The 23341-nt window shown below is 41.2% G+C and overlaps 1 protein-coding gene across 4 annotated transcripts in view; it reads left to right on the top strand.

Annotated features, from left to right (window-relative positions):
• The first annotated feature begins 1169 nt into the window (after window positions 1-1169).
• Window positions 1170-23341, top strand: part of LOC124051465 (spermatid perinuclear RNA binding protein) — a 72462-nt gene continuing 50290 nt past the window's right edge. For all 4 annotated transcript variants that reach the window (XM_046374865.1, XM_046374867.1, XM_046374866.1 and 1 more), the window contains exons 1-2: window positions 1170-1287; window positions 2514-2819. The gene's annotated coding sequence lies outside the window, so the exon portion shown is untranslated. The remainder of the gene's footprint in view (window positions 1288-2513; window positions 2820-23341) is intronic.

The following is a 23341-nucleotide window of genomic DNA, read 5'->3' as shown; positions in this document are numbered from 1 at the left end:
TTTCATACGGGAGAACTGATATTTTTATGGTAGGTAATGTAATGGTTGTCTGTGGCTGCATGTGTCAGTGTAATGCCAGAGATTATGTTTGCATGTATCTACATCACACTTATGTTTACATTATAAAGTCATGGGTCAGTAAATGTAAATATGTCAGTAGTCCGCTGGTATGCCATTTGAAAGAGGGTCATGGAGACCCCTCTGCAGAGGTGACAGAGGTGTGACAGATGTTGCTACTGTTGTTAATGACACAGTAAACTGGCCTCATCTGTCATCGCAGCCATGTACAGCAGCAGCAGCAGCACTCAAGTCAAGCTAAAGTATCCAAATTTGAATGATTTTCTTTGTCTCTGATTTGTTGCAGTTGTTAGAAGTCTCACTGAGATTGAGATCTCAGACACTGAACTGATTAAAAATCCAAGTAATGTGTGCACAATTTCTCCAAACTGCGTTTGTTTTGTGTAATTTATTATACTCTGCACAAGAGAAAGACAAACTTATTAATTTATTAGCCCGTGGCTTAAAAGGTATATTAGTATTTTGAGAATCAATTTTAATAAATAACGCTCATTAATCATTGTAACTTTACTCAAAACAACATTTTACTAGAACAATCATATAGGTCACTATACTTGCCTTCACACTTCTCAGACTCTACCTTTCATAAGCACTAATGTAGCAGAAGGCACCCACACTCAGTGAACTCATCTTTCAATTAACCGGTGAGTTATACAGTAGTCACCTATAAAGACACACTTTTCTATCATCTGTGTTGTCATGCTGATGAGGTTTTTGCACATAACAATAAATAATCTGACAGTAATCTTTTAATTTTCTAACAGTGCTTGGATGTGTTCATAATATCGGCTGTACTTTCCCAAATTATTACTGCAACATAAATCCATAGACTATGCAGCTTATCGGCTTGCTATAAATTACTGTATTATTATTAGTGGAATTAATGTAACACACACACGCGGTAAGAGAGAAAGGGGGAGAGCGATCCATATTATGCTTGTATATATTCTGCATCAGTCTGTTTTTTTCTGCCTCTCTCGGCCTCCCTCTCTCCCCCCCCCCTGCACTCGTGCGACCGTTCACCGTACAGGTGCGAGAGAGCAGCGGCTCGAGCCGCTCCGCCAATTAGGAGCACTGAGCGTGACCACGTGAACAAATCCCGTTGTCTAAATTCCCGTTCAGCGGCGAGCAGCTCGGAGTGAGCGGCAGCGCTGAAAGCCACACTGAGTGGGAAGTAATAACGGCCGGCTGAACGGGAGCGGTGTGCAGGTAAAATTGCTTTTATTTCTTGTCCCCTTTGGCCATGCACTTTTCCTGCCTTCATCCCCTCTCACCGGCTCTGCTGGGATAGTATGCGGTTCGGATGCGGGGCTCCGGGACAGGATGTTTTGGATTAAATTTGCCGTCGCTTGCGGGTGATTCATTCTCTCCTCCGATCCGCGGACAGGACAAACAGCATCATCGCTCCGTCGCTCCGCATAGTCTGCGCATTGAAACTCACTCACACACACACACACACACCGCTCCTCCCTCCCACCTTCTCTCGCCCTTTCTCCCCCCGCCCTCCCCCCTCTTGCTTCTCGCAGACACACGAGGCTATTGATAGTTGACAGAAGCCCCGTAATCCCTGACTGATCTGGCTGACCGGCCTCAGCCATTTGCGAAACAAGAATGTTGACTGAACTTTATTTTGCTTCGAGATTTGTTTTAATTGGTAACGCCCGCATAGATTGACGCCGTGCAGGAGGGGGGGCTGTGTGAGAGACGTCTTTTTTCTAGTTTTTTTTTTTTTTTTGCTGCATGCAAGCAGAGGCAAGCTTTTATTGTTGAATTATTTATAAGACCGTCTGAGAGAGAGTAGTGCTTCTCTTTAATGGAGAGGGAGTCATGGTCAAGATACGCTTTCTAATCGTGATTTCTACTTAAATGGAGCCAACCAAAAATGATTAGTTGACAAACCAAGGGAATTATTCTGGGAGTTGGTTCATTTTCATTAATCAGGCATTTAAGTCACTAGGCTACCGTAAGTCATGTCATATCAGTAAGAAGGACAGCCGCTTCTCTGATTTTAGCTTCTCAAATGATAAAATGCTAAAGATGTAAAAGCTTTTGGTTTGGGGCTGTTAATTAGACCAAATAGATGTTACCACAGACTCTGGAAACTTGTTATGAACATGTTTCAATGTCCCCTGCCATATTATAGCCTTAATTTAACGATTGAGCACTGGTCTGGAAAATTAACATGTTAGCCTATCTGTGTGATGAAGAAAATAATGTTTGCCTGGTTGTTGTCTTTTATTAATTAAATTAGCATTAACCAGTTAGGCTTTAGTGTATTGCTATTGTCTGTTTGCTTTTCTATAGAGTCCTGTTACTGTACTTTTCTTTGTGTCTCAAATGGCTCCTCACAAACATATCAACAAATAAATAAATAACACGCAGTGCATTTACCCTGCTGTGTTTCTGCCCCCTTTTTTTTTTTTTTTTTTTTACAGCCCTACTCCACCGGAATGAATCGACCCAGTCGGCGCCTGCGCACTTCCACCACCATTCATCTGTAGGGATCTCTCCCTGTTCCTCCCGTCTCGTGTGAGAGAAGAGAAACCAGCAGGCGGCCCCGGGCTCGCGCTCGCTGCCCCGGTTGTCAGCGCACTGGTAGTCTGTGACTTCCCCCCCGTCGCGGCTGGACGGTGACAACTCAGATCGGCTCCCAGTTGTCGGATTGAGCTCGGATTTTTACCTCTTTGGATTTCTATGTTTTGTTGTCAGTGACGGACTCTCAACAGCACATTACTCACACCGTAAGTTGGTTTATATATTCTCCCTAGCTGTTTTTCCTGTATTTTCTGAAAGCTTTACGTGCAGGTTCAGCGCAAAAATGCTGCTGTCAGGAATGTTGCCTTTTTCTCTTGCTTGTTTATGGGTCGATAGTGAGTCGGAAGTTCAGCTGCTTTATCTCCTGTCTTTCTTTCTTTTTATTGTTTGGTCGTCTTATCGTGGATTTTTTTTTTTCACTGGCAAGAACAACAACAACAACAAAAACTTTACTCGTGATGAAACGTTAACTTCCTTCACCATGTGTTCAGTCAGTGTTTGCCGAAGATGTTTTGTTGACGTGAATTGCCCTGCGAACAACAGACCGCGATGGGGAGAGCAGAGGTGGCGGTTTGACTGTAGCTCATCTTTTATAGCAGGTGTCTGATAACCTACTTCCGCACTGTGCTGCGAGATACACATCGTAAGTACACCCACTGAGGTCTGTTTAGCGTTTAAATCTTTTCTCCATATCTTGTTTGCTTATGGGAGATCCTGTTAGTCGAGGTGTGACTGTTGTTTATTTAAAATAACTATTATTGTGGGGTTTTTTTTTCTTTTGTATTTGTTTCCTTTCCCCTTTTCAACCCACACGAGGCATTGTTTTAGGGAACCAAAAGAAAAGTTACTGAAGCTTTGTGTTTCATCACTGGGGTTATTTCCTCACACGATTTACCTTCTCTGTTTTCAGTTTGCTTCTCGGGTGCGCGTGCGAGCGTGCGTGCGTGCACGCGACAGCGAAAGAAAGAAATGCTGAACTGCTCCTCTTTCTCGCTCAACCAGCTTGTTGGCATACCTAATCCTGATCCCGTTGAAGTAAACGAGCGTTTTATTTCTGTTTTAGGCTATACAACACCTGGAAAGGCCACAACAGGCGTATCGGCTGCTTCTAGTGTACAAAGGTCTTCACACCTGCCTGTGCAGTGTCATGCAAAGCTTTGCAAATAGTAGTTCTTGGTGCTTGAAAAGACAGTGTTGGAGATTTAGCAGCATTTCTTTTTGTGATTTTTTTGTGTGGACAGTTTCTTTTCTTTTTTTTTCTTTTCTTTTTTTTCCTGTTAAAATTTACCAATTGAGTTGCATTTAGTCTCTGCTGCGGTTTGGTGGTTCTCGTTGGTGTGTGCAGGTTTCAGCAGTTCACTATCAGCTTTTTCTGCATGGTGGTCTCCAGGGTTGACTAATGGCCTGTTGCCTTTGGGTTATTTTTGCTTGCTTACTCCACCCTGCTCCACCCTGTTTCATGTGCACGAGGTGTCCCTGCTAATACACTCAGCCACACCTGCCCAGATAGAAATGTGGGGTGTCTTTGTTTTAACGCCCAGCCCTTGGTTCACTATAGAGTTGATTCATAGAGTGGAAACGCATACGTCTTTCGTTGTTGCTTGTTACAGCCATATAATGCTCCTCTTGTGCTGCGTACTACAGTGGATTTAGCGATTGTGTAAGGGAGGGAGATTTTAGGCAGCATCCTCGCTTTTGGTAGCTTGTCAGTGATTTTGCATTCGCGGTTCTTTTCTGCGATGGAGTGTAATGGACAAATATCCAGCGGCAGCCTTTCTAAGTGAGCAGAGTACCAAAGAGAGGGCAGGTAGAGAAAGAGTGTGTGTGTGTGTGTGTGTGTACCTGCGTGTGTGCACCCTCCAGGCCCCCATGAGCACTTTCACAGACTCTTTCTCGTAAGTGTTGACTTGGCAGTGAACTCTCTATCAGTATCGATGAGATAAGAGGATGAGAGGGAAGGCGAGCGAGCTGATATAATACAATCTCAAAGCCCAATCTGTCTTTGTCTTGTTCAGTATTTCTTTCTTCCAGCATTGTTTTCTCTTGGTATTTCTTTTGGAAAATCTTTTTCTATCGATCTTTATGGCTCTTCTTCTTTATACCCCCCCCCCCCCACACACACACACACACACTATTTATTTGTTTCTTTTTATTTCTGACTTTATTCATCATTTTGCTTGGCATCACCCTTACACCCTTCTTACACCCAGACAAAAAGGCAGATGTGCATTATTTAGTTATGTTCAGGTTATTTGATAGTGTAACAAAGTCCACATTAAGTTACTCTCGCCTAAAATGAAATTGTCAGGCAAAACATGGAGTTTAAACACCATGAAACCATAACGGCCACTCAATCATAAATTTGTTCTAATCTGCACCAGCCACGTAAACAATCAGCATTCAGTTTGTTTTTAAGTCAAGTCCAGTCGGTTTTATTTACACAGCCACAAATCTAAATTATTCAAAGAAATCATCAGCTTAAAACACTCTCTAACCTTGGATCCTTAATTCTGAAAAGGAAAAACTTTCCCCCCAAAAAATGGGAAGATAAAAGGAAGAAACGTCAGGAGGACGTCTGTAAAAGTTAAAAAATAAAATGCCTGATCTCTCTGTTCTTCTTCAGTCTTAAGTTTGTCCTCTTCCCCTTATGTGTCTGCTGTCATCTCTGCATGTCTTCAGCTGTTTTTTTTCCCTGCAAACCTATCCACGTGAAGGTGTCTGTTTTATGTACGCCTGGGAGCAACATCATGGTGTCTCAGCTTCTTGGGTTCTGGTTTGTTTTATGTTATGTTCTTGGTTTATACAATTTAGAGTCCCAGCAACACACACTCAGTCGCAGGGGACACACGGTAGCTTCATGGGATGTTTCTCTCCCTCTCTCTCCTTCCACTGTCACTGCACTGTGTGTGTGTTTGTGTGTGTGTGTGTGTGTATTCTGGTGCCCAGTGCCTGTCAGCGAAACAGGAGTATGTCCACCACTTCTCAGATTCTAGCATACAGCAGCACATTTACAGTCTCATCTGGCTAGGAAATGTAGCACTAATCCAATTGGCTGAAGTTTTAGTAAAAGCTTTTCTAATTGGGCGATATGGCATCTGGCTGCCAAGGTTCCAGTAAGCACAACAGGGAGTTGGGGAGAGTCCCAGTGGTGCTTTGGTGCAGAAGAGGGTGAACGGAGGGCAGACAGCAGGGACTGTGCTACTGTTTTGAATATTCCTCCACACGCCAATAATCAAGGACCCATCTTTACCCTGCTGACTCAGACCCATCCAGATGACCATATCTCATTTCCAGCTGTGTTGTTTGCCTACCACCCATGCAAATAAACATGCATAGAAACACACGCTCCCCCTACGCTCCAAATGCAGGAACAGGAATGGCTTTTGTCACACAAGCTTGTATGAGGAAATATTTTCTCAGATGGTTAAGGAACAAAGACATTAACACAGGGATACTGACTGTGTGTCACAAGAGGAAGAGTGGATCTTTTCAGAGGAAAGAAAAAAGCTGCCACCGACGGCCACTGCAGCCGTTCCTGTTTCCTTTCACCTCGGTGCGCAATCCAGGAATGGATCCAAGTGACATGAGACAAGACATGGGAGAGGGAGGGAGAGACAGACAGAGAGAGAAACAAAGAGAGACAGTGAGACAGACAGAAGCAGAGTGTGAGACATGGCCATGTAAGGTTTCCTGCACCACAGCTTGCACCACTCCACACAACAGTGAAGCTGAAATGAACCGTTCGCTGGTTTGGCCTCTCAAGTTGCTGTTATCTTGACCTTTGGCTTTGTGCGGCTGCTTGACAATGAAACAAAGGCTACCTTCACCATAAGATACATTAGGGAACGTACAGAAATAATAATGAGTCCCTACAGAGCAGTGGCTTTTGTGTGCACTCTCATTTTGTTCATATTGTATGTGATAAATGAGGCCTATGAAATTTCAAAATACATTTTCTTTAATGAAAACCCTTTGTAAACGAGATGTATGCGATTTCTTTTATTTGATTCCACCATTTGTTTTACATCTTTGATTCCCTTTTTGTGCTTGCTGATGTGAATTTTAAGACTTGGACGAGAGTGCTATAATACATTCCCATGGAGAACTAACCGGTAATGAAATCTGTGAGTTGGATGCTCTGTTAAGTAACCAGTGTCTTGGTAGCATCTGAATGAAATCTGATCACATGAATTATTGCAGCTGTTGCACACAAATCAAAAACCTCAGCACTCATTTAGCATAAAGTAAAAGGTCAATCGTGAAATGAATATAGAAGCAGACTTGAGGCAAAATTATTCAGTGTATCATACATTGTTTCTTGGAGATTGTGTTCAGTGTTTCTTTAATTAGATGCCAGTGAAGAACAAATTACATGTGTGTTGATCATCTTTACGCAAAGAATTAAAAATCAGATATTGACATTTTTTGTCGCAATGGAAAATGCTCCAGATGGCATCGTAAACAACGTTGCTCACCTATTTGAGCATCACTGCATCATAGTGTAGTAGTGTCATTGGCTGAGGGCCGTATTTGTAGACGAAAGCTTTCAGAAGTCTCTCTGCTTATTCCAATTCAGTGCTGGTGTGACGATGGTTTTAAGAGAGATTGTTGTATAAATGGACGATGGTGTTAAGAATGTGCCTTTTTTATTGCACCAGGTGGGTTATTACAGTGCAGTTAGCAATTTTACAGTGGTGATATCTACAATGATTTGTGACATTTTAACTCGTTCTTACTACCACATCTTAAACATTATCGATAAAGATGGAGAGTGAATATAGAACAAGTTTGGGCAGTGTAGATGGAGTGGGTGTTGACACGCTGAAGGAAAGATAATAAGGTGTAGATGGGATTAAGAAGTGGCACAGTGGAGGTGATCCTGACAGCTCCAGTTCTCGGGAGCTGACCACATATTTATATCCTGTTTGGTTTACTTTCAGTTTGTGATCTTTGTTGCCACACAGAAGAAACTTACTGAGAATACTCACACAGAGGCAACAGCTTGATTAAGGCATCTACACAGTTATGGTAGACTTACCCAACAACCTAAATTTGTCCTACCTCAGTTGAGTTGAACAAACGTCCAGTTGGATTTGTTATTGTTTTCACTTTGATTAATTCACTGAGTGCAATGAAGCTCCAATTCATCATTTTTGTATACATGGTCTCTTATGTGTGGCGTGAAAAGGCGCAGTCTCCACTCATGGATTTTGGACTTAAGTACGGCCTCTGTTTCTTGTGGTGTGACAGGAAGGCTGCCTACTCTATTGCACCCAAGTTTTTTTTTTTTTTACTTCTATAAGCCTATTGTTGTCTTTTTATAGCGTTCTATCACACCGAGCCCTTTGCTGTCGTGTGCATAAAAAACACAAGACTAAGCTGTTTATATGCCAAGAGAAGTTCCAAGATCATGTATTACTACACCTTAAATGTCAGCACAATAGCCTGGTTGAGATATTTTTTGACATTACTGTTACAATAATCAGAATATTGCATTCTCAGGCCGTATCAGCTGCTGAAGGAGTGAATGGATTTGGTGAAGAGATTGCCTTCTCTGACAGCTTGAAATGGGAGGCCCATCTGCTCTATCACTCAGCTAGGGTGGCTCACTAAGTGTCACCTCGCCTGTCTGCCTTGTACACACACACACGCACACACACACACACACACACACACACACACTGGCAGCCACATATAACACATACAGCATACACATGTTGATAACCCATTTACATGGACTCCCAGCCGAAGTCAGAGCTCTCTCTCTCTCTCTCTCTCTCTCTCTCTCTCATGCACACACACACACACACACACACACACACACACACACACACACACACTCAACCCTCCCCTATCCCTGTCTTGTAATGTCCCAGCTCTGCTTACTGTGTCAAAAAGAGCTTAGATCAGGGAAACCATAGCTTGCCCTCTTTCAGACTTCCGGGAAGATTGGGCTATTTATTCAGACCAAGCAGACCATGTTTGGACTGTGACTGGAAGGTTGCCAGTTTGACCCCTAGTATGGTTGGAATTAAACCACTGCCAAGGTGCCACAGGGCAAGGCAGTCATCTTCTTTCGCTTCAACGAACTGTTGAAGACCATGGTTGTACTGGGAATGTTTTGACAATTTAACGGTATATTTTATTATTATAGGATAACTCGTGTATGCTTGTTATTTATGTTGCTATGGATAGCTATGTAACCAAAAAAACAAACAAATCGGTATGTTTTAACTTAAGAAGCTATAGAAAACTGCATTCCTTACAGTTTTTTCATTACAGGGGGACATGCTGTGTTTATGAGCTTCATCTGTCACTGTTAAGTCATCTCTCTTAATACATTAGACAGAGCAGATGAGCAGGGCTGTTGGCTGCCCTCTTTGTTAACAAACATAAAAAACACTGCCAGCTCTTGTTGTAGGTTTACAGTGTGTGCTTGTGGTGGTTGTTAGCAATTCGAAAAACATGATCCAGCTCACTCTGCCTTAATCGGCAAGTGACAGCAAACAAAGCTGAACATCGCATGGATCAATGTGTTATTTCCCATCCAAATAAGCATTTGTTTCTGCATAGACTCTCTCCTTCATGTAGCAAAAAGTAAAAGAAAAGTAGGGAGCCTAACAAGCCAGTAAGAAAACGGATAAGCAAGAGTTGAGGATTATGAAAAGGTACAAAACAACCACAGTCAGAATTTCTTCTTTTGACTATCACACAACTCTTACATTCCACATGTGCGTGAGTGTGAAGCAAAGAAGTGCTGAAATACAGCATGTCTCATCGAACTTTCCCTCAATAGAAACATCGGTCAGATCTCTATACTCTACAGAACTGTCAACAAGTCTGTCCCCATTAGGCCAACTGAAAGTATGCAAAGACAAGATCTTGTGCCCAAATTTGAGTCTTTCGCTTCAGCTTGAGAGCAGAAGCGAAAAAATAAACTTCACTTAACACCTTTTGACACAAAATATCTCAATGGTACTCGGTAGTTGCTACAATGATACTTGCTTGGTGTGTGTACACACAGTATATGTTTCTGCAAGCAATATTTTCTCCCTGCTGCAATGACCCACTGACCGGTGTTAGCAGATTAATTGCTGCTTTCTTGTTAAGCTGTGGCGTATCACCCGTAATTGGTAATGGAGATTATCAGTGAGATGCTGTGGGTCCCTGTATGTGTGTGTGTGTGTGCAGGGGGAGGGTGTGAGAGATTTCTTTATCTGATTAGAAAGTTTATCTAATAAAGTAGGATTTATGGAATTGCGCGCACACCAGCTCACCCTGACACGCTTACAGAACGAATATTATTAACAGGGAAAACTAAAATATACCATTTATACCATTTGTTGTTGATCAGACAACTGGCATCAATGCAAAGTTTGATTACTGATTCGTAGTTTAAGTGTTTTATAAAAAACACCAGATACACATTGGTACCAGCTTCTCAAGTGTGAGAATTGTAAAGTGAATACCTGCCTGATTTTTTTTTTTTTTTTCGGCCCACCAGCACAAAAAAAAAGGTATTTTTAGACATTGTTATGGACTCCGATAGCTTAAAGTCAGGTATTTGTTATTATATTTCATGTTTTTTAGACTAAATAATTTAAAAAAATGGAATATTGGCTGCAGCTTTTATCCTGCTTGTAAGTGTCTTTTCCTTTGCTGCTAATGTTATCATTGTTTAATCACTGCCTAATTAAGTCAGTCAGTGACATTTGGGGAGCGCATAGACAACACGATGAAACAGCATGCAAAAACCTGCAGATTTTCTTCTTAAAATTGGTGAAAACAACAATATGTTCTCTAGCAGTGACGGTGAACTGATAAAATGCTAGTAAGACTGATATGTTTATAGGTGCAGCATTCATATTAATGTACAGTACTTGTGTCATATTCCTCAAAGCTACTGAGCTGTATCCACCCGTGTTTGCTGTGCTTTCCTTAAAGGATGGGGATGAAAAGCAGAGGATGCAACTGAGCAGCACACTCTGCCACACACACACACATGCCTGTGAGCAGACACATAGCACTTTGCAGGGAAGCTTCATCGTATTTCTCCTGAGATGTTTTGGAGGCACATCATCGTCTCACTTCAGCACACACATCAGAGTCAGCCTGACTCGTGTAGCCATGGCTCAGACGTGTTTGTGTGTGTGTGTGTGTGTGTGTGTGTTTATGGCCGTGAAAGTAAAACAGAGGACAGGAGAGTGAGAGATGGATTGAAAAATGTTTTTGGATGTGTGCCCACCTGTTTTTGCTTCAATTAATAAGGCATTTCACTTCCTGTTGGTTCTGACTCTACGATGTTTTTTTTTTTTATCATTGCTGATTTACAGCATAGAGCTCATTGTGTGGTGTGGTATTAAATACAAGCACACTGAGGACACAAATCAGAATCACAGTGTTAATATCCTTTGTTGGATGTTAATTAAAATTCTGCATCCTTCTCCAGTTCATGTATCATATGGCACATGATATGACACGCGGACTGCATAATGTGTTTGTTAGTCCACTTGCTGCTAGATGGCATCTGGCATTGATAGTACTGCTGTATGCGCGGTATTCTGCATGAAACAGTGACATGTTTAATGCTTACAAACATCCTTCTATGCAGGAATTTGCCTAAATTAGGGGGTTAAAGTAAATCCACCTTCAGAAATGTACATGACTCTTGTGCCATCAGCCCGTGATGTTAAATGTATTTCAGATCTTTTTTTCAGTTGTGACATGTTGTCATTTTTATTTTTAGTCTACTCATTTTAACCTAATGGAAATATTATTTTAATTCTGTGTAACAACTATGCCCCAGTGGATGTGTCTCAAATATTTTGCGCTCTGCTGTTTGGGTTTTATGTGAAGGTGGGGAGAATAAGAGCCACATGAATACAGTATTAAAAACATATTTAAATGTTACTGAGGTAAAAACAGGAGTTTTGTAAATATGCAGTGTTTTAAGAACACTGTAAAGCATTTACTGCTTCCTAAAACACAGCTTTGTTGTGTGTATTGTACCCAGGCTACTGTGGGGTGTACCTTTTATATTGGAAATGTTGTGTTGGTCAAATTCAATGGCTTTTCTTCTCAAGCTTGTTAGAACTATAGTCCGACAGCTCCCACACAGCTCTCTCCAAATGATCTCTCTTGCCAGCCCAAAATACAGAAAAACTGTTGAAACCAAGCATGCAGGGTACACCTGTGATTGGAAACTGACTTGACCAACAGATGTAACATATTTGTAGCTTGGATTGGTGTGCGCTCATAAAGAGGTCCAATTAGATTTTAACTGGAATATAATGATATGTTACCATGCAGACGAATGCTCGAGCAAACAAACATCAGGCTCTACGGCGCCATCAGACTAGCGGTGACACGAACCGCTTGCAGTACTTGTTCTAGCTCTCAGGCTGAATGAGTGTGGGCATGACATTGTGGTTACCAAGTGGGCACCTTCCTTCACAGATGACTCACTGAGTCAGAGACACGACACCTCAAGAAGACTGAACGGTGTCTGCCAGCATCCCTGCAACATCCATTCCTGTTTCCAATCTCAACAGGCCCAGTCACATTGCACTGATATCATGTCATGATCTTACTAGCATGAGCTTCTCTTGCAGGAAGCACTGATAGTAAAGGCTCAGTCGCCTCTGTTACAGCACTGACCGAGTGTGTGGAACAAGCAGTCGAGCTCTGCTGAGAGGATCAAGCTGCGCCTCTGCTCGTTAGTAATAAAAAAAGGTCTGATATGTCACTGGGAGCATTTATTCAGTAAATGTAAAATGAAATCTAAAAAAGCACCCAGGGTAGAGTGTAGAGTTGGGTGTGGGTTGGGAGAGGGGGTGGGGGGCTGCAGTGTCAATGAGTAGCAAAAGGGGAAGATAACAATATTATAATCAAAGAGAAATACACTATACAGACAACAGCATGGGAACAACTGACCAATAACAGGGACTTTAATGGCATTGCATTCTAAATACATAGACAGCTTTGCAGCTTTGCAGCTACCACAGTGTGTTTAACTGGGATTTTTTTTTTTGCATACTTGCAGTAGAGCATTTGTGAGGTCGGGCACTGGAGTGCCAAAGGCTTTAGGTGGGTTTTGAGGTCAGGGATCTGTGTGGGCCAGTCAAGTTCTTCCACACCAAACTCATCCAACCGTGTCTTTCCCAAAGTTGGAAGGTGGTCTGGATACTTTTTCAATATAGTGCATGTCTTGCATTGCATTATAACCTGTTGACATTGATCTTTGTGGAAAGGGGGGATGTTTCTCCTTAAAGTCATATAAAACACTGAGATTATAACAAGATGCTTCAAAGTGGAGAAGACGATGTTTTTAATTGTTAAAAGTGATGTAATATATTCTAGGAGTAGTAATGTGTTTTATAACTCGTAACATATGAACTATTTGATCAAAGTGTGCATTTAATGGCTGCTGAAATTTGCTAGTTGCTAGTGAGTCCATATAAAATGATGTGAACTTTGCTGTTGTATTTAGTTGTGAGTGTTTGCACTTCATTCTGTTTTATTCAGAAGTAACGATTGCCTTTGTTTGAATTCCTCTTTTGTACCATTTGACTGATAACAGAAACATGTCTCCCTCAAGTCTTTTATTATTTAGGCATTTTAACAGTTGCTGTTTCTTTGGTTGGTATGGACTGGTCGGCATTGCTGTGAGCAATCCACAATGTTGGACTTGTAATCAATGTGATTTTTTTCGTTTGCTGTTTGTTTATGGTGTGTCCCTCTTGGTCTGCTTCTCTCTGCTGCAGCGCCAGTTTTATTTTCCAAATGGCTCAGAAGTTAATCCGTGCATTTCCATCCTTCTCATCCTTCTGTTTTTATGTGGTATCCATGCCTCAGACCATGACTGTTATTTATGAGTTCATTAAGAAGTTGTGTAAAAGCTCTAAATCTATAGCCACATCTTATATTTTCTTAAATATCTCATATTTTAATTTCTTTTATATTTTTACTATTTGTCCGTATCTTTTCATTTTCTTGATTGGGAAAATTGCAATGTCTGTATGAAAGAAGAATTTCCCCTCAGGGATAAATAAGGGAATTCTGATTCTGATTCTGATTTCAATCAGGAGAGACTAATGAAGATACAAGAGAGGTGATAGAGTATAGAGAGAATTTATTCTGCCCAGAGAAATAAACTTCTTGGTGCTTAGACCCCAGCAGGAAGTGGATCGCCTCGAAAATGCTGAAGAATGAGGTGCTTCTACATGTAGAAGACTCCCCCCAGAGCCAAGACACTGTCGATGGTGTTGAAGACTGGTGCTGGCTCGTGAAGAAGGACTGGAGCCCAGGCGTGGGCATCCTGGAGACAGTGGTGAAGGGGTGGAGGTGGGTTGCGGACTGATGTAAAGCTGAAATGACAGTTGAGTGACAGCAGAGAGAGAGGACACTTTTGAATTTGACAGCTGACTAGAGATTGGCTAAGAAGGAGTTACGAGACGTGTTGTGATTGGAAGAGGAGGAGATTGATGTCGAGGTGATTAAAGATCGTGGGAAAAGACTGACTTAAGGCATGCGTAAAAGATGGTCGTCCTGACTGAACTTCCGCTAAGCTTTGTTTTCAGTGACAGATGAGCTTGTTTTTTGGTCTGTTTGTTTTGTTTTGTTTTGTTTGTCATTGATATTTGGGATGCAGGGTGGGCATTGCAGTTTCATCTGCATCTACTCTTGAGTGAAGCATTCTTGTTTAATGTGCTGTGATTTATTGCAGCGTCACAGATGGTGGATTTTGGGAATTCAGATGGGATTCAGATGGGACAGGGAGTTGCTTAAACTTTATTTTCGCCCTTCAAAAGATGATGCGATTTGATGTTTAAGCCATGTTTTCTGTTAGCAAGTGGACTGTAGAAAGAAATCCAGATATGGTGTGCATAAATAAGAAAAATAATGAGTGGGGCAGGTGTAGGCTGTAGTTAACTGGGAGTCCATGCCAGCTTTTATTTCCGCTGGGATGCACCACTCTCCACATCAGTGTATGCCACCTAATGATGACAAAAAGACAGGACGTGCCAGGGGAAAAAGCAAAACATCAAATATGGAAATGATTTGCCTAAACAATTTCCCTTCAGCAATGGAGCTGTGCACCCTTCAGACTGAGGGAAACATCTCCTTCGAGACCAGTCTGTTCTGGGATGCCAAATAGCAAGGCGTATTACTGCTAACAGTCATGGACAGACACAAACAACCAGCAAAGTCGAGAGGTGAATAATTTTTCTGAATTACATTGTATCAAAAAAAAGGAGATCGGTTTATGCACATTGGATCAGCAGGAACATTTAGTTTTCTTCCTGCCTCGGCAGGGATATTCTCTACATTCTTCCTGCAGCTCTTTTCCTGGACCAGGATCTTGATACTCAGTGTTAGCAAATGAAGGCAAAACAATTGGGACAGATTTGGAGTCTTAGCACAGTGTGATAGAGATGGAGCAAAGAGAAAGCATCACCTCACAGCACACAGGAGAGCATGTTGTGATGAGGCTCACCTGTTCAATCAAAATGAGACAGACTTTGGACATGGATTATGTGGCTTCACTCGAGTGCAAGGTTGTCACAAAACCAGAATTTTAAACTTCAGTACAATACTAATATAACAAACCAATACTCAATACCTCTTTCAATAACACGGCAAATACCTGCAAAAACTTTATTCTTGTCCTTCATTCATAAGCACCCTGCTTCCAGCCCTTGGTAGAGGATCAAAGAGGAGCGGCCTTTACTCTCAATAGGAAGCAATCAGTTGTGAGATCATTTTTTTATATATGTAATTTTTCTGTTTTGTAATTAGTAATTGATCACTACAACCTTTTGCTTATTCTCCTTTCAATGAGCAGCACCACCTGCATCCAACTGTGCCGTGTGTTTTGTGGTGTTACTGGCAGTTCAAAAGTCTGCATTGGCATAATAATTGCAGTACTCTGCCAGGTGTGCCGTAGCCTGTGAGAGGAGCCTTCGTGATCATTTTGTTCCTTATTGCTCTTGTTGGCCACTTTCATCTCGTGATCTGTTTTTGTACATGTTAATTACTGTGCATGTCCATTGTTTCACTATCTCCATAGTCATGCAACAACACGTGAAACTGTTGAACATCAATATTTGAGCTTTGAAGATTGAATTTGCTGGACCCTGGGGAAGGAACTTCAGTTCTTCTGAAGATTGAAGTCACACAGCAACCAGCAGGTTAATAAGGAGTTTGCTGTTTTGCATTGTATGCATTACATATTGTTAATTTGTTAAACTCAGGCAGGCACAACACACATAGATGCAGTAATGTATTGCCAGTTTTTTAAAAGGGCACCGTAGGTAGATATGCATTTGTTCTCTACAATGTAAACAAATGTCACTGTTAACATAAATCCATGCTAAATTAGAAGTCAGTGTTTCCATTCCTCTTAAGGCTAATTATACTGGCTCCTGTGTAATGTAAGCCACAGTTTAAATTATGTGGTATTTTCAGCTGGGCTGAATGGGGCTGTTATCACAGAGGACAGAATTGCATTTTCTCAAAGTGTGTAGTTCTAGCCAGACCTCAGACTTAATGTGTGGATTACGTGTAGACTGTACTCTTAATCTGTGTGGGCTTGCTAAATTGTTTCAGGTAAATGCACACGCACAGGTCTGTAAGCGCAATGTATGTCAGTGCTGTCAGTGCAGGTGTGACATGTATCTGAGAGAGCAAAGTCTTGGTAAAGATGGAAGAGTTTTGGTTTGCAAGCCTCTTGGTCAGTCATTAAATGGCTTTATTGTTTTAATGCTTATGGACTTTAAGCTTTTCAGTATGTGGATTCTAAACAATTCATATGATTGTTTTCTTTCTTCAGTAGCAGTTTGCAAAATTGTTGTGGTTTTATACAGTTAGTAGTAGTAGTAGTAGTATTACTTACAAAAACTACACCAATAAAGTTTTGATAAGTATCAAAACTTTAAGGCAGAGCAACTCTAAACAGAGTACAACATCTTTTTTGTATATGTCAGTAATGGCTGTGAATGAAATCGCAGGTGACAGCCATCAGTTTAAGCTCACAATGACCCTAAAGTTTCCACATCCACAAAGTACTGTATCTTCCTTTCCACATAATTGCATGAATCTAAAAAATTATATTATTTTCTAAAATAGTTATGGAACTCCCCATGAACTGTTTACGCACAAGCCAACATTTGCATTGCAGTTTCCAGCTTTACAGCACAAAATCAAGCTCCATGGTGCTTTCGCTCAATGACCCTGAGCAGTTATTTGCTGTCAAGGATCTTCTGTAGCAGCACTGTAGTGCAGTGTTTCTTCAACTAAAGGCCTCTACATGACCAGGATAGTTTTATGTTTTGGTTTATTAGACTGGATCCTAGACCTCCACATAGATCTTGGGTCTGAAAAACCATTAAGAGACATATGGGAGTTATTCAAGCCGTTCTTTTCCATACAAATGTTAACATGTCAAAAGTCAGTATCACATTTACAAAAAGCTGTTATTTTGCCCCAACGCAAATACAGCAGGAGGGTTTAGATTACAAAACATGGAACTGCTGCAGTGCATTATATATGCTGTAGTCAGCTCAGGCTATTTCTGCCGGCTCAAGTCGCCGAGCCAGACGCGTCCCTTTTCGGACCAGCCCTGCAGGTTAATCCATTGAGGTTTCGAGTTCTTCATTATTTTGAGCTCTGGACTCATTTTACGCAAATTTTGCTCTATCCAGGCACTCACATGTCTAGATTCATAGTGGAGATTATTCTGACTTCTTATTTAGTTTAGTGCTCAGCACAGATAAAGTCATTATAGCAGGTGACTTCAACATTCATATGGATGTTGACTCTGACAGTCTTAAGACAGCCTTTAGTTCACTCTTAGATTCAATAGGTTTCCTTCAGAGAGTGAATGAACCAACACACTGCCACAATCACACACTCGATCTGGTTCTCACCTATGGCCTAGAAACTAAGAACCTGTCAGTTGCCCCTCAAAACCCTCTCCTTTCAGACCATTCGCTTGTAGTTTTTGAACTAACTCTAGAAGACTTTACAGCACACAACAAAAAGGTCTATTACACCAGATGCCTCTCTGAAGATAGTGTAGACAGATTTAGGGATGCAATCCCATCACAGCTCCCCTCAGCTCCATGTACCAGTACAACAGACCGTACTGATTTAAACGTTACTCCTGCAGTAATTGATTCCTTTGTCAACAACACTGCAGCCACGTTGCACACAGTTTTAGATATGGTTGCCCCACTGAGAAAGAAGGTTAGAAATCATAGGAGGCTAGCTCCTTGGTATAATTCAAATTTACGAAAACTTAAACAAACATCAAGACGGATGGAGAGGAAGTGGTACTCCACCAAATCAGCTGAATCCCAGAGAGCCTGGAAAGATAGTCTATTGACATACAAAAAGGCCCTTCGTGAAGCCAGAACTGCCTATTATTCAACATTAATAGAGAAAAACAAGAACAACCCACGTTTTCTCTTTAACACTGTAGCCAGGCTGACCAAGAGTCACAGCTCTGTTGAACCTTGTATTCCTGCAGCTCTTAGCAGTGAAGACTTCATGAGTTTCTTCACCAATAAAATCAATAACATTAGAGAAAAAATCAATAAAGATCTTCCCAGAATAGCCAATATAGTGTCATCTCCAGTAATCTCTTTTAATCCTACTCCATCCCTGGACAGGTCCCTGGACAGGTTCCTGCCCATAGACCTCCCCGAGCTGACCTCCAGCATTAACAAATCTAACCCAACTACATGTCTCTTAGACCCCATCCCAACTAAGCTCCTCAAGGACGTCTTTCCCTTGATTAGCGTTTCCCTCTTAGATCAGATAAACTTATCCTTAACAACAGGTTATGTACCACAGGCGTTTAAAACCGCTGTTATTAGACCTTTACTTAAAAAACCTTCACTTGACCCAGACATCTTAGCAAACTATAGGCCGATATCCAACCTCCCGTTCCTATCTAAAATACTCGAAAGAGTGGTTGCAAATCAGTTGATTGATCACCTACACAGGTACAGTCTCTTTGAGATGTTTCAGTCTGGTTTTAGAGCCCATCACAGCACAGAAACAGCACTGGTTAAAGTCACAAATGACCTCCTCATGGCATCAGACCGGGGGCTTGTCTCCATACTTGTTTTGCTAGATCTCAGTGCTGCTTTCGACACTGTAGATCACAGCATTTTATTACACAGATTAGAACATGAGACTAGGATCACAGGGACTGCGCTATGCTGGTTCAAATCATATTTAACAGATAGATTTCACTTTGCTCAAGTTAATAATGTTTCCTCTTCATATATAAGGGTTAGCCTCGGTGTTCCACAAGGTTCAGTGCTTGGGCCGATCCTGTTCACCTTATACATGCTCCCTCTAGGAAATATTATTCAGAAACATGACATAAACTTTCATTGTTATGCTGATGACACTCAGCTGTACTTATCCTTAAAGCCTGAAGAAACAGAGCCGTTAGCCAGACTCCAGGCATGTCTTAAGGACATAAAGGACTGGATGACCTCCAATTTTTTATTATTAAACTCAGACAAAACTGAGATCATTATTCTAGGCCCCAAACACCTTAGAAATAGAATAGCTGATAATATTCTCTCTCTGGACGGCATTACTTTGGCCTCCAGTACGACTGCAAGGAACCTCGGCGTTATCTTTGATCAAGACGTGTCATTTATTCATCACATTAAACAGACCTCTAAGACCGCCTTCTTTCACCTCCGTAATATCGCTAAGATTAGGAGCGTCCTCTCTCAGAGTGATGCTGAAAAACTTGTTCATGCTTTTGTTACTTCTAGGCTGGACTACTGCAACTCACTATTGTCAGGATGTCCAAATTATTCTATTAATAACCTGCAGCTGATCCAAAATGCAGCAGCTAGAGTTTTAACAGGAATCAGTAAAAGGGATCATATCTCCCCCATCTTAGCTTCTCTTCACTGGCTTCCGGTAAAATTCAGAATAGACTTTAAAATTCTCCTACTTACATATAAGGCCCTAAATGGACTAGCCCCATCATACCTGCAGGATCTAATAGTCCCATATACTCCCAATAGATCACTCAGATCACAGAGTGCAGGTTTACTTACAGTTCCCAGAATTTATAAAAGTAGAACGGGAGGACGAGCCTTTAGCTATCAGGCACCCCTGCTGTGGAACCAGTTGCCAATCTGGGTTCGACAGGCAGACACCACCTCCACTTTTAAGACTAAACTTAAAACCTTTCTGTTTAGTAAAGCATATAGTTAGCACCAAATAAAGTGTGTAGGGCTGGTAGGCATAGTTTCACCCACCTCATGATATATAGCCACAGGTAGAATAGGTCTGTTAATCTTTAAATCTCTATCATAGCTAAGCTGCTATAGGCCTATGCTGCCGGGGGACACAAACATGATCCACCAAGCAGTTTCCCCTCCTCCTTCTCCTCTTCTATCCTCTCCCCTCGTCAGATTAACATGCAGTTCATTATTTTATGTCACTAACTGTGTGTCCAGTGCTCCTCGTAGTCTTGTGTCTCTCCCTCCCTCCCTCTCTCTCTCTCTCTCTCTCTCTGTATCTTTCTGCAGGTATCTCTCCATCCAGATCTTCAAGTTGAACTGTAGCCGGCTTTATGACCAACCCAATGTGTATTGTTGACATCTGCCTGTCATTCCTCTATGTACCGACTATGGGCGGGGTGGTTCTCCCTACGGGCCGAAATCGAACTGATATGATAGTGATTCTCAACATCACATAAAAAAAGAATACATGAATGTTACAGCAGTTCATTATAATTTTCATTACTATAATTTTCTTATAACTTGTGAAATGTTAAAATCATATTGAGGTGGTAGCAAAAGTGAAACTAAACAGTTGAGATTTTGTTTTGCTTATCTTTTTAGTAATGTCATTTCTCATGTTGTTAATTGATTTCCTGCCTGTACAACATCCATTGCACGTCTGCCCGTCCTGGGTGAGGGATCCCTCCTCTGTTGCTCACCCTGAGGTTTCTTCCATTTTTTCCTGTTAAAGGTTTTTCTGGGAGTTTTTCCTTAGTCGATGTGAGGGTCGAAGGGCAGAGGATGTTGCTGATGTTATGTTAAGCCCTTTGAGACAAACTGCTTGTAAAAATGGGCTATACAAATAAAGTTGACTTGACTTGACTTGATATAGTTAACAAGAAAGATTATGAATTAGTAGAATTAAAAGGAACAAAGAGATAAAGGTTAGCTTAATTATTCTGCAGTAAATTGACCTTCACTCAAAAGTTATTTGCATAAGCCTTATTCACACTGTTGACCTTTTACCAAAAGAGTTGTCATGTTCAGGCCATTTGAATTCAAGACAGAATGCACACGTAGGAAGGTCCTCCAGTGCGAGAGCTCTACGATATTAATTTGTCTACTAGATGTATGGCTCTTGGCTAACACACTCACAGCTCGTGCAGTATGTACAGTAGCCTGATAAATAGTCTGCAAAATGGTTAGTATGCTCACTGCATTCTTCATCAGTAAAGCTTTTAATTACTGCCCAGAACTGCTGACCAACGCACAATGTATGGTTTATGGGTTACTCTTATTGCTGCTCTGTTGACTGGGGCAACAGTAAAAACTAAAAAATACAGCAGACCATGAAGTGCATGGGATTACATTTCATAGGTTAAAAATTGCCAGAGAGAAACTGGAAACACTTCACGGTGTCTTTGTAATTTACAGTCCATATGAAAAGAGTGTAAATATCAGAAAAGCTTTTAAAATGTTTATCTTTGTCCAGTTATGTAAACAAATAATCCATGCTCCTCAGTCCTTTAGCTCAGAATAGCTGCGTAGACATGGACAAAACAGAAATGGTGCTGGACAATCAAAGACAGTGTGAATGGGGATAAGGCATATGTAATAGGAATCAGTATATAAGGAGAAAAGTCCAGAAGGAAAGAGGAAAGACCAAGGAAAAAATGTGTGACAATGCAGAGCATTGTGAGACCAAAAATCATGGACAAAATAATTGAGTAACGATATTGCTGTAAATTAATCAAATTAAAATCTAATTAAATCATGTGTTTCGTGGCCCAGCAAATTGCCAGATGTTTAAAGAGCAAAATATCACATTAATCGGTAATTATTATACTAAAGGGCATTCAGGACTGTTTTTGTGCCACTGATTATACAGACTGAAATGTAGTAACTTCAGTAAATACACTCTTCTTATTCCTATAAGGTTATTGGTCAGTTCCATCATCACTATCATTGGTTCAAAATGGGCCACACTGTTTAACTGCTGGGTAATTAAATGCTGTATTATTAATATATTAACTGGCAATGCATTACACACCAGATTTCATTCACCCATTAAGTGGGATGTGGTGGAACTGTGTATTTACAGTGAGAGAAAACGAGAGACGACGAAAGAGAAAGGGAGCAGGGTTAATTACGGGAGAGGAACTCGGGAGCAGAGAGTGAGAGAAGCTCGTAAGCGTATGTGGTAAAGTCGAGGCTGTTATTAGCCGAGGAAAGGATGAGAGTAAAGACACAGGGACCATTAGAGAGCAGGGGGAGGTGAAAAAATGTGGAGGGGTGGGAAGGGGAAGACAGACTAACAGACGGTTGGTTGGATGGATAGATGGATGAACCTTAACGGCCTAAGGTGAAGATGGAGTCTGACTTCTGCTTCACACTGATACCACAGACTGAATTGATGTGATAGCGCTCTCTCCTCTCTCTCCTCTCTCCCTCTGTGGGATTTCTCTGACCCAGTTTGCTTCTCCACCAGGCAGCGGCAGAGTTATTTTTACATATTAACGGGAGACAATACTTTGTCCTCTGCTCGTCCTCTTCTCATCTGTATGCTTCCTTCCGCTCTTGTCCTCCTCCATCTTAGCTGTTACCATCCATTCCTCTTCTGAGGAAAGGATGGTAACAACCGGCTTTGATTCGTTATCCTCCTTTAGGGATGTAAAGGTTCGTCAGTTCTCTGCTGCTTATCCCAATAAGTCTTAGATAATTAAGCAACAGCAAATTATAAATAAATCGATGACAAGTTTTTTATTTTGTGCTGTCATACGTGGTGCAGTGTGGCTAATGCTCTGTCATAGCCCGAGAGGAGAAATGTGTCAGAATTTTTCTTTAATTGTAAGTACACATGCACTATAGCACACAAGGGCGACAAGATGTATCTGTCCAAACACAGACGATATGACAAAATGCATTAAAAGGCACCCAGCCAAATTCAGTCCCCCCTGAGTCAGGATGAAACCCCAGTGAACCTGGATTTTATGTCTTAGATCACAAAAGCTGTGTCTGAATTCACTCCTTCAATCAATCATCTATCTTTCTGTTTGAAACATTTAGGGATTTGCTCAGAATTGTTGTTGCGGATGAAGATTTCATATCATATATGTAATTTTTGCATGTTAGAATTTTAAAATTATGTGGCACACCGTGGGATTGTTTGCTGAAATTAGTGTTCATGCCATTCTTTTCTGCATCCATTGTGGGTATTTTTCAGTGCACTATACAGTATAGAGCACCCTGAGTTCAGACACTCAAAATGTCAAAGTAAAAACGATTTCAGACACAGACAAAGTGTCAGTCCTGTCCACAATGCAGGTAAAGTTTGCACAGTACCTTTGGAGAAAGTGACCAGATCTGTGTAATGAATGCAACTGTAAAAACAAAGAGGAGCTGGAGCATTGCTTATAATAGAGACCATACACATAGTTCTGTATTAGAATAGACACTGAGATACCCCA

This window comes from Scatophagus argus, chromosome 20, assembly GCF_020382885.2.
Source record: "Scatophagus argus isolate fScaArg1 chromosome 20, fScaArg1.pri, whole genome shotgun sequence".
Lineage (NCBI taxonomy): Eukaryota > Metazoa > Chordata > Actinopteri > Scatophagidae > Scatophagus > Scatophagus argus.
Note: the sequence above shows the minus strand (reverse complement) of the source record. Positions and strands in the feature narration are given on the sequence as shown.